The sequence below is a fragment of the Tupaia chinensis genome, unplaced genomic scaffold (assembly GCF_000334495.1).
Source record: "Tupaia chinensis unplaced genomic scaffold, TupChi_1.0 Scaffold000139_1, whole genome shotgun sequence".
Lineage (NCBI taxonomy): Eukaryota > Metazoa > Chordata > Mammalia > Scandentia > Tupaiidae > Tupaia > Tupaia belangeri.
This window is the reverse complement of record NW_006159609.1, coordinates 4,443,721-4,453,001: the sequence shown is the minus strand read 5'-3', so window position 1 is coordinate 4,453,001 and position 9,281 is coordinate 4,443,721. Positions and strand designations below refer to the sequence as shown.

Sequence of the window (9,281 nt, the reverse complement as noted above, 5' to 3'; positions counted from 1 at the left end):
TAGGGAAAGTCATGGCATATTTTTCTACGCAAAAATGCATCATAACTTTCCTAATGACCTAGTTCACTTTCTGTCTTACTGAAGGGAATAAGTGCTATGAGGCAGAGGCGATGTCTTTTCCACTTGCCAGTGTAAATTGTGTGATCTTGAAGTAACTTTTCTGAGACTAATTTTCCTTCATTATCAAATGAGGTAACAATAATAATTAAGAAAAATCCTCAATTCTCACAGGATTGTTTGGAAGAACAAATTAACATGAAATACAATAGTACCTGAAATATGATGTGTCTTATTGATTAAGTTTTGAAAGAATTCAAAATAAAGAATTCCCCAAATTTTCCTATATTCATGATCCCAAACTGGTTTTGTCAGGCTTAGTTGATCAAAACTCTCCCTTAGACTTCCATACTGGCTTGTATGGAGGGTGAAGTTTAATAAACAAATAAAGAATATTTCTTCGAAAAGAACTGAGTGAACTATAGTTCTATCCCACACCCTCATGGGGGAGAAAGAAGAATGCTTTGCCCTCAACTTAAGTTTAGGAAGGAGGCTCAAGGGACTGAACCAGTGTTTCTTGATGCATGTCTCCTAGATTGTGATAGTCATAAATCCAGATAGTTGCTTCCTCCTATAAAGTGTGAGCTATGGCTAGAAGTGTTCTAGCTGGGAGCAGAGAGATTAGAAGTTACATCAGTCAGAAGCTGCAATTCCTCTGACAACACAGAAAAGTGTATGTTTCCCATGAATAAGATGTGGTTTAAAGGAAGGAAACCAGCCAGGTCCGAATGAAAGAAACTTTACTCAAGAGGACTGCATGGATCTCTATAGAGGGGTCAACTATTGGAAGCCCTGGGCTAAGGGAAAGCCTTACATGTAGCCAATCAGAGGAAGCCTCGCTTCCATCTATAGTTCCATAGTCTAGAGTTTGCCTGAAAGAAGAGCTCTAAAAAACTCAAAGTTTCAAAGAAGGAGACAGATCAAGAAATTGCAACTTGAGGGAAACCACAGTATCATCACAAGCATACTGAAACCATATTGCAATGTCACCAACCATAAATTTATGATCTTTTCCCATGATTGTTCCCTGCACTGCCCTTTGCTCAGTTTCAGAAAGGTGAAGAAAATACACGAGATGCTGAAAGAAGCAGTAAATCTTATTTCCTTTGCCACGGCGGATTTTTTTGGCTTGAAGCAGGATGGGGCTGGGGAAGAGAAAAAAGTTTAAATAAGAGTTCAAAGTTGTTATTTTACATTTTATTCTGTTACAGTTATGGGATATATTAAACTGTAGTGAACTCTGAATTATTATAAGTGACCTGCCTGACATAGTATCAAAGGGAGGGATGAATTAGTCCCTGTAGGAGATTGTAAGAAGATAGAATACAAAACAAAATGGTGTCTGCTTTATCCAACAAACTAAATTTGAATGTATACAGAACACCTCACATAGCACTGAAATCAACAAACAGCGAAGATCTTACTTATTACACAGTAAGTGCTTTATACAAAGCATTTCTCTGCTCCCTATTTCCAATGAAATTTTTCCCAAAAGCCTAGTGTGAATGTCAAAGGTTTTTCTTAAATATTTTCCTTTTACTATGATAACTTTCTTTTTTTTAAAAAGTTACTTATTTAATTTTATTCATTATTATTATTATTTATTTTCATGCACATCAGAGAGAGAGAGAGAGAGAGAGAGAGAGAGAGAAAGCAAGCCACAGGTCCAGGACTTGAACCATGGTAGGCCATGTGGGAGTCCAGCACCTTAACCACTGCACCACCTGCTGGGCCCCGATTAACTTTCTTTTTAAAAAAGAATTATTTATATTATCATTATTATTATTAACTTACTATAGTCATTAGAAAGACACAGTGAGAGAATGTGAGGGAAATTGAGAAAGCAAGCCACGAGATCTGGGACTTGAACCACTGTTGTCCATGTGGGAATCCAGCATCATGCCACCTGCTGGCTCCATAGTAACCTTTCAATGAGTCCTTTATAGAGTAAAAACCTAGATGGGTGTCAGTCTTTCCTCAATATGATTTAGGATAGAAGAGTGATAAGGTTCTGGAAGTTTCTTCATCTAAAGGATAAAATGCAGAAGAGTGAGTTTGCATCTAGTGAGCTCTATTGATCATCTGTAGGAGACATCAGATGACCAGAGAGCAGCAGGAGAATCAGAGGTTTGCTGCACTCTATACTCAGTAAGGGCTCTTATGGGTACAATGACGGGGCTGTCTGGCATCCTGGCATTGAGCATGGATGTGGTGGGAGGCCACCTGGTGTCTTCTTTGGAGAATGTTTTGTAGATTAACATTTTTTTTTTAATGTAAAAAAATAACCTCATGCCTACATTCTTCAATGAATTAGATACCAATTCTTCTTTCTCTGCTTCTTACTCTCCAATGTGACATTTGTAGGTGAACAGGGCTTATGAGATGACCCATTTGGAGCTCCTCTCTAGAACACAACCCTTGCAGTCTCTACCTGAACCCTTACTGTAACAGAGCTCACCACATTACAAGGCTCCTTGCCCCAGAATTGGGTGGTTTTCAAAGCTTTTCTTTTCCATAAGTCAATAAAGCTGCCCAGTTACTCTTACTCTCCCTAATTCTGCCTTCTAGAGCAACAGTATTCTTTCTTATCACAGCTCTTTATTTTTCTTATTTACCCAACAAATATTTATTGAGCATTTTGTGTGAGCTTAAATTGTAAGAGTTTTCTTAAGACAAGTTGCAAGAAAAAGTTCTGGCTAAAAGTTTTAAAAGTTGTAAATTCCAATAATGAGGAACAGTACCAACTTAATGAGAGAAGTAACTAGGCATGATTCCTCATTGAATGGGTCAGAGCGCCTTCTGTGAATGAATAGAGACTAATTTCGAAGTGCTGAAGGAAAGATTTAGAAGGGAGCAATTCAATTTCATCAACCAGTTGGTGAGCCGCCAAACACTCAATTGTCGTATTTGGTTTCCAAAGATTCATCCAAAGTGTCACCCTTCTGAAGTCTGATCTAATGGAGCAATCAGAAAATGCTCAAGATCATTCAGATGATCTTGCTGGGATCATCTGAAATATTTCTTTCCAGTAATAGTCTAGGTAGAAATGTGTCTGACAGATCATCAAGCAAATGAGTACGCTGCAGTGCTATTTACAGTAGTGAGGAAATCCATGTGTTAGTAGACCTAAAAGATAATCTTTTATTAGTTCATTTAAGTCCAGAGTCTCAAAGCTTTTGCTTCCTATTAAATAAATAAGAAAAATGTCATCCATCTTAGTTTGAATTTAATCATAAGGGAGAGATATTTCTGAAAATTATGCACCTTTTGTTTTAATGTCTCTCTCCTTAAAAAAAGAACCACACACTGCTTTAATTCATCAGAAAATCAGTGCAAACACCTGGGAAATATAGAAAATATAGAGTATCAAAGAAAAAACAAGTTGAAATTTCTGAAGTTTCTGAAGACAAGATCCATCAAAAAATGTCTAGTTTCTTTTCATGAGGGAAGACTAGGTTTGATGGACAGGGAAAATAATAGTTTTGATTAACGTTGGTTAAAATGAGATTGTTCAGACTGTTAATATAGCATACTGATTTAAATGTGAAGAACTACATGTATAGTTCAAGACAGTTCTGATTCTAGAATTGTACTTTTAAAGTCTAATAATTATATTGTGAACACTGAAGGAGGGAGAGAAGTTTTGTGTTTGTATGTTTTTTTTCTTCATAAATTTGCTATAGGGAGTGTGCATTCAACAGAGAAAGAGAGAAAGGGAGAGAGGAAGTGAAAAAGCACCCTTCAGGGGGATGACTATGTTGTAACCCCTTCCTTTCCATTTTCTTCTCAGGATTTTTGGGCATGCATCTCCACATCTGGAATGTTTTTCGTCAGTAGGCCCAGGATTTCAATGACAGAGTTGGTCACATGAGATCAAGCTGCTTTAGCCACTATGCCCCTGGCTGACCAGAGAGAAGAAAGTCTTATTCAGTGTTGTAATCTGTCTGTAGCAGACTTCCTGGCCCAAAAGGTATAAAGAAAATATAGTAAAAAAGTAAGTTTTCTTCCCGCATGGCTTCCTTTTCAGAGGCAATTACTGTTGCCAGTTACTCTTCTAGAAATATTCTGTATTTATTCAAGCATATTGTTTGTTTTCATTTCTCTTTTACAGAAATGATAAAGCATATCTATCGTGCCTCCCCAGTGTAGGTGGTTTAACAGTATATGCAGGGGTTTTGTTCTATTCAGTATGTTTATTTCATTTATTAAATTTATTCATTTGGTCAGTACATTCATTTTGGCCCCTCATTTTTGTATATTGATGTATTGAATTTCTTGGTATTCTTCTTTGTTCATTTAGCTTGTTTCATTTTGTTTTCTACTAGGGGCACTATTGCAATTAACTTTGCTATTTTACCCACAGGTAAGTACATTTATTGGATAGATTTATCCCAAATTAAAGATATTTTAACTGTTTTTGTTGCTTATTTTTCCCTATGTTTTGTTCATTTTGTGAGTTATTAGAGGATACAATTTTGGTGAAATTAACTTGCTCTCATAACCTGGAAACTAGTTTCGTAGGAGTGTGTGTATTTTGCTTGTCAGGAAATTTTCCCAATAGGCATTACTTTTTATTTTGACCTTTCCATTATTTTTATACCCATTTTTTCTTATATCTCTGAGATATAAGAATCTGTGTGATGTGCTGGGTGACATATACCTGCCAAATTCTATTCTGTTTCTGAGAGTTCCATCTGTCTACCTTCAGGTCACTTTTATTGACATAAAGGAAGAAAGGGAAACTATTCTAAAGAATAGTTAAATGGCCATTAAGAATGAGCTCAATAGGGCCAGACAGTAGGCCCAGCCTAACAATGATTTATTTAATAGAGATAAATATGAATTTATAAATATACACTTAAACATCAATTATTCTATAATAGAATGTAATATATCTGATAATGGCACATATAAAGTATTTAACTGCTTCTGTCCTTGATATGAACCAAGAAAAAGATTCTTAAATACAAGGCTAGCACAATTTTGTATTACAGTAACAAAAGTATAGTATGGTGCCCACACATGAAATTCACTGTGATTTGTGCTCATATGCACATAAGGAATCTCTATACTCAATGATGTGTATTGTCATTTAGGAGAAATACTGCTAAACTTGCAAAAATGTATAGGTTGAAAACGGTGGGATGGGTGTCTTTAAATGATGAAGTAGCAAGAGTGATTGATGAACTGGGAATATCTTAGTCTAAAGGAGAAAGGCCCAAGAAGAGACTTGACAGCACCATACAAATGCCTGAAGTACTCTCCTATGGAGTTGTGCACTGTTGCTGGAGAGGGTAGAAATTACATTAGTGGATAATTTTAGAGGAATTCCATCTTTTAGCCCAATTATAAGGGGAAAAAAAGAATCCAATGATTAAAGCACATTCCCAAGGGAACAGCTACCACTAGTGTTACAAAATTATTTCTTCCCAGACTACTAAAGCAGAAGTCGAGGTCTTGGTCCACATATGTTTGGTGAATATATGCTGATGAAAATATCTGTCCAGTGGTATTACAAAAATCTATGTATCTGTACATTTCATATTCTATATTATGATCACCATCTTCCTTGACAACATTCCATGTCTCTATCCCCATCTTTTATTATTATACTCAGACAATGTTTAATTAATATTTTGTTAAATGGGGCCAGCATGTGGTGTGGTGGTTAAGGTGCTGGACTCCCACATGGCTGATCACTGTTTGAGTCCCAGACCTGGCAGCTTATTTTTTCACTTTCCCTCTCTCTCTGATCAAATTTTTAAAAACAGATGAATAAAATTAAATAATTATTTTAAAAATATATTTCATTAAATGCATGAGTAAATGTATATATTTTGGGGACCAGCAGATGGTGTAATGGTTATGTCACTGGACTCCCATTTGTTCATTTGGATTGTTTGATTTTGTTGACCATGGTCACCATGATTCAAGTTCCAGACCTGGTGGCTTAAACTTACTCCAGGCTTGTGTGCATGTGTGCCCAAGATCCCAAGAGGAAAATGGAGAAGGGATTGCGGTGTGGCCATCCACCTGGGGGGGAGATTTCTCACTTTCTGTCTCTCTGTCTCTCTCTGTCTTTCTGGGGAGTGCACGCACCCTATAGCAAAAACCTCTCCAAAAAAAAGTGTATATATTTTGAGAGATTGGGATATCTGACACCTGAGAATTCTTGTACATTGAAATTCTTTTGAACTGGTACCACATCCAATTGATTCAAATGCATGAAACTGAAAGTAAATTTTCCAATTTGACTCAACAACTCATGAAAATGCAACAAATATTTTTAGTTCCCTGGGAAGAAACAAACTTTTTCTAGGCATAACCTTCTGCATTCACCACTATACAACACTGACTCACCCAGAAAAATGTGCTTAGTTTGTTTCCTGTGTCATTTTTACTCTTTCTTCTTCTCAACTGCTCTTTTTTCAGCCTTGACCGATTATTTTCAATCTCGTGTAATATCATTCTGCATTGTGTAAATTTCCAAGTTTCAGAAGGCTGTTGGTGAGAATTTATAACTGGATAATCTATAATGTCTTCCATGTATAAGAATGGTAATTGGCTTTTTTATGGAAATTACAAACTAATATTTTATCTTTCCTATTAAGTTTTCTGTATAGGTTAAAGTGCCCATAGTATCTAGCTGCTATTGAATTACACTCAAAGATAATGTGTATGTAATGCAGGGCTTTTGACTAATTGCTTAAAAACATTAGGACTCATGGTGGATGAATAAAATACTGCAAGCCTTAATTTTATTGGATCTCAATGTTCCATAGAAAGAGAAGAACTTGTAGGACATTGGTTGATGAGTTGGAAAACCAAAATGGATTTAGTTAGGAGACTGTGATGAACTAAGCATGAAATCAGGGCCAGTCAGCCAAGGAGCACTGCATTACCTCAGTCTAAGTGAATGCCAGTGTTCTATGAAAGCATTTGAAAGAAAAGCCAAAACTTCTTTGTTTTCATTCCTTTGACTAAGCATTTATAAGTGCTTGACTTCATGTTTTTGAAATAAAATATTTATTGAGTGAATGGATTATTATTTAATGCATTTATTTTTATTAGAAAGTAAACATGGGGTATCAGCAAGTGGCATAGTGGCTAAGGCACTGGATGCCAAATGGCCAACCACAGTTCAAGTCTCGGATCCCATGACTTGAAACCCACGGTGGGCATGTGTGTGAGCATGCCCAGAATTCCTAGAAGAGAATGGAGGAGAAGAGATTGCCATGTGGCCACCCTCTCCTCCCCGGGAGGTTGATTTCTCACTTTCTGTCTCTCTCTGGGCAAGTACATGTGCTCTATAGCAAAAATCTCTTGGGATGGGGGGAAAGAATGTACTTGGAAGAAGAAAGAAGAGCACGTAAGATGAGTTGGCATGGATGTACCAAATATCTCTATTTAATATGTCCATTTAACAGTTAGGTAAAGTAAGGATTTAAACTTAGGTCCTGGCTCTAAATCATAAAGTCTTTCACTAAATTGCTTTGCTACTGATCATAAATTAGAAAGATGTACAGTCAGAGTATTTACCAGGGAAAGACATGTCCTTTTAAAACTTTAAAATACATTACATTGTGAATACTCACAGCTATTCACAGGGTTTGTTGTGTGGCTAATAAAACTTTGAAAATTACAAAACCAATGCTACATCTTGTACTCTGACTTTTTCAAAATCTGAAATTTTCATGGTAAAATATTTTGGCTTTAAATGTTTGTTCAAGGAGCCACTGATCATAAATTCTCTTGAAAAATTATGGAAAATTTCCAAAAATTATGAATTAGCTTTAAACAGCAAATAAACAAAAAAGGAAAACAATAAACCAATAGCTTTGTTTGATCTGAAGGACAGATGAGAGGAATGACATTTCCAAAAGCATTTAGCAAATACAATCAAATGATTTACTTTCATAATGTCATAATGCACAGAATAGTGAATGTGGCAGCATTTGCAGTTTTTCATTCATAAAATTTTTTTCATGAATAAATCATTTGCAAAAAGTTCTCAGGACATACATCATGAAGACTCACTAAACATTGAGTTGTCTGGAGAGTCATGATGCATTTTCGCACAGAAAATGTAGGAAACATGTCATTACTTTCCCAATGACCTAATATTAACTTAGAGAAAGAGCCTCTCAATCATAAGCACATGTCTTATATCCAGAAATAAACAATGTGCATACATGAGAAATTCTACAGGAGAGTGCTTGAGAACTAGGCAGAATTAGTAAATGTGTTGCTCTTCATCTAATTAAAAAAATAAAAATAAAAGGACTGGGCTGGCTCCATGGCACAGAGGTAGTGTACTGCTCAAGGGAAGCAGTTCCCACTTGGTAACTGCAGTTCAGATCTCCAGCCTGGTCAGCCTGAAACATGCTCATAAGTGCCCAAGATCAGATAGACTGGAGGACTGCAGGAAGGAGAAGACTACTCCCTATGAAGAGTGTTCATCCTGCTAAGTGTTCTCTCTCATACTTGAGTGTGCATGCACGTGTTCTATCACACATAAAGAAAGAAAAGATTTGTTCTTTGGAAGACAGAGTGTGGCGATCGAGCTACAGATTATTTCCAAGACTATTTTCTTGGCTTAACATAAATAGCTTGGCTGTATCCTTCTCATTTTGCATATATTATCCCAATAAAAGGTTGTACTATACATGCACTCAAGCAAATCTCCTTTTGTACCCAAGGAACAATTTTTGTAATTCAAAAGGACTGGAAAAATTTAAGCACAAAAAGGAAAATAGAGCGTTTTGAGACCTCACACAAGACAGATAAATTTGCCATTTGTGCTAAATGGAGCCAAACTACTTTTCAGAATGGCCCTTTACCATGAACGGGTCCACCTACCACTTGGAACTCAGAGCCCAGGATGTGGGCCTGAATAAAAAGTAAAGTGTGCTTTGCATTCTGAGATTCACTGGCCCATCCATTATAAAGTGAATGCACATTATAATTTACCTCATGGCAAGAAACATAAGGAATGCCTGGCATCCCTTGACGTGTAAATGGTTGAGTACCAGTAATCAAACCAGCTGTATAAACTTTGCGTTTTGTTTCTACCAGAGGTCTGGAAAACTGCTTGGTCATGAAGAGCTAAATTCTAGACAACTAAAATTTTGCCAACCTAAACATCCCCAAATTATTGTGGTTAGGTAGTAGTCCTATTTGTTAAAAGATACTGTGAGCAAAACCACGTAAGCATGGAGGGAAAG

General features: G+C 36.4%; 1 protein-coding gene and 1 long non-coding RNA gene across 12 annotated transcripts in view; one reads left to right on the top strand and one right to left on the bottom strand.

The window, feature by feature from the left end:
- DLG2 (discs large MAGUK scaffold protein 2) overlaps positions 1–9,281 on the bottom strand; it is a 1,612,020-nt gene that overhangs the window by 552,901 nt on the left and 1,049,838 nt on the right. The window lies entirely within an intron of this gene.
- The window catches only part of LOC102475596 (uncharacterized), a 13,440-nt gene continuing 8,022 nt past the window's right edge, over positions 3,864–9,281 (top strand). The window contains exons 1-2 of the long non-coding RNA XR_334033.1: positions 3,864–4,027; positions 4,383–4,420. This is a non-coding gene — a long non-coding RNA (uncharacterized LOC102475596). The remainder of the gene's footprint in view (positions 4,028–4,382; positions 4,421–9,281) is intronic.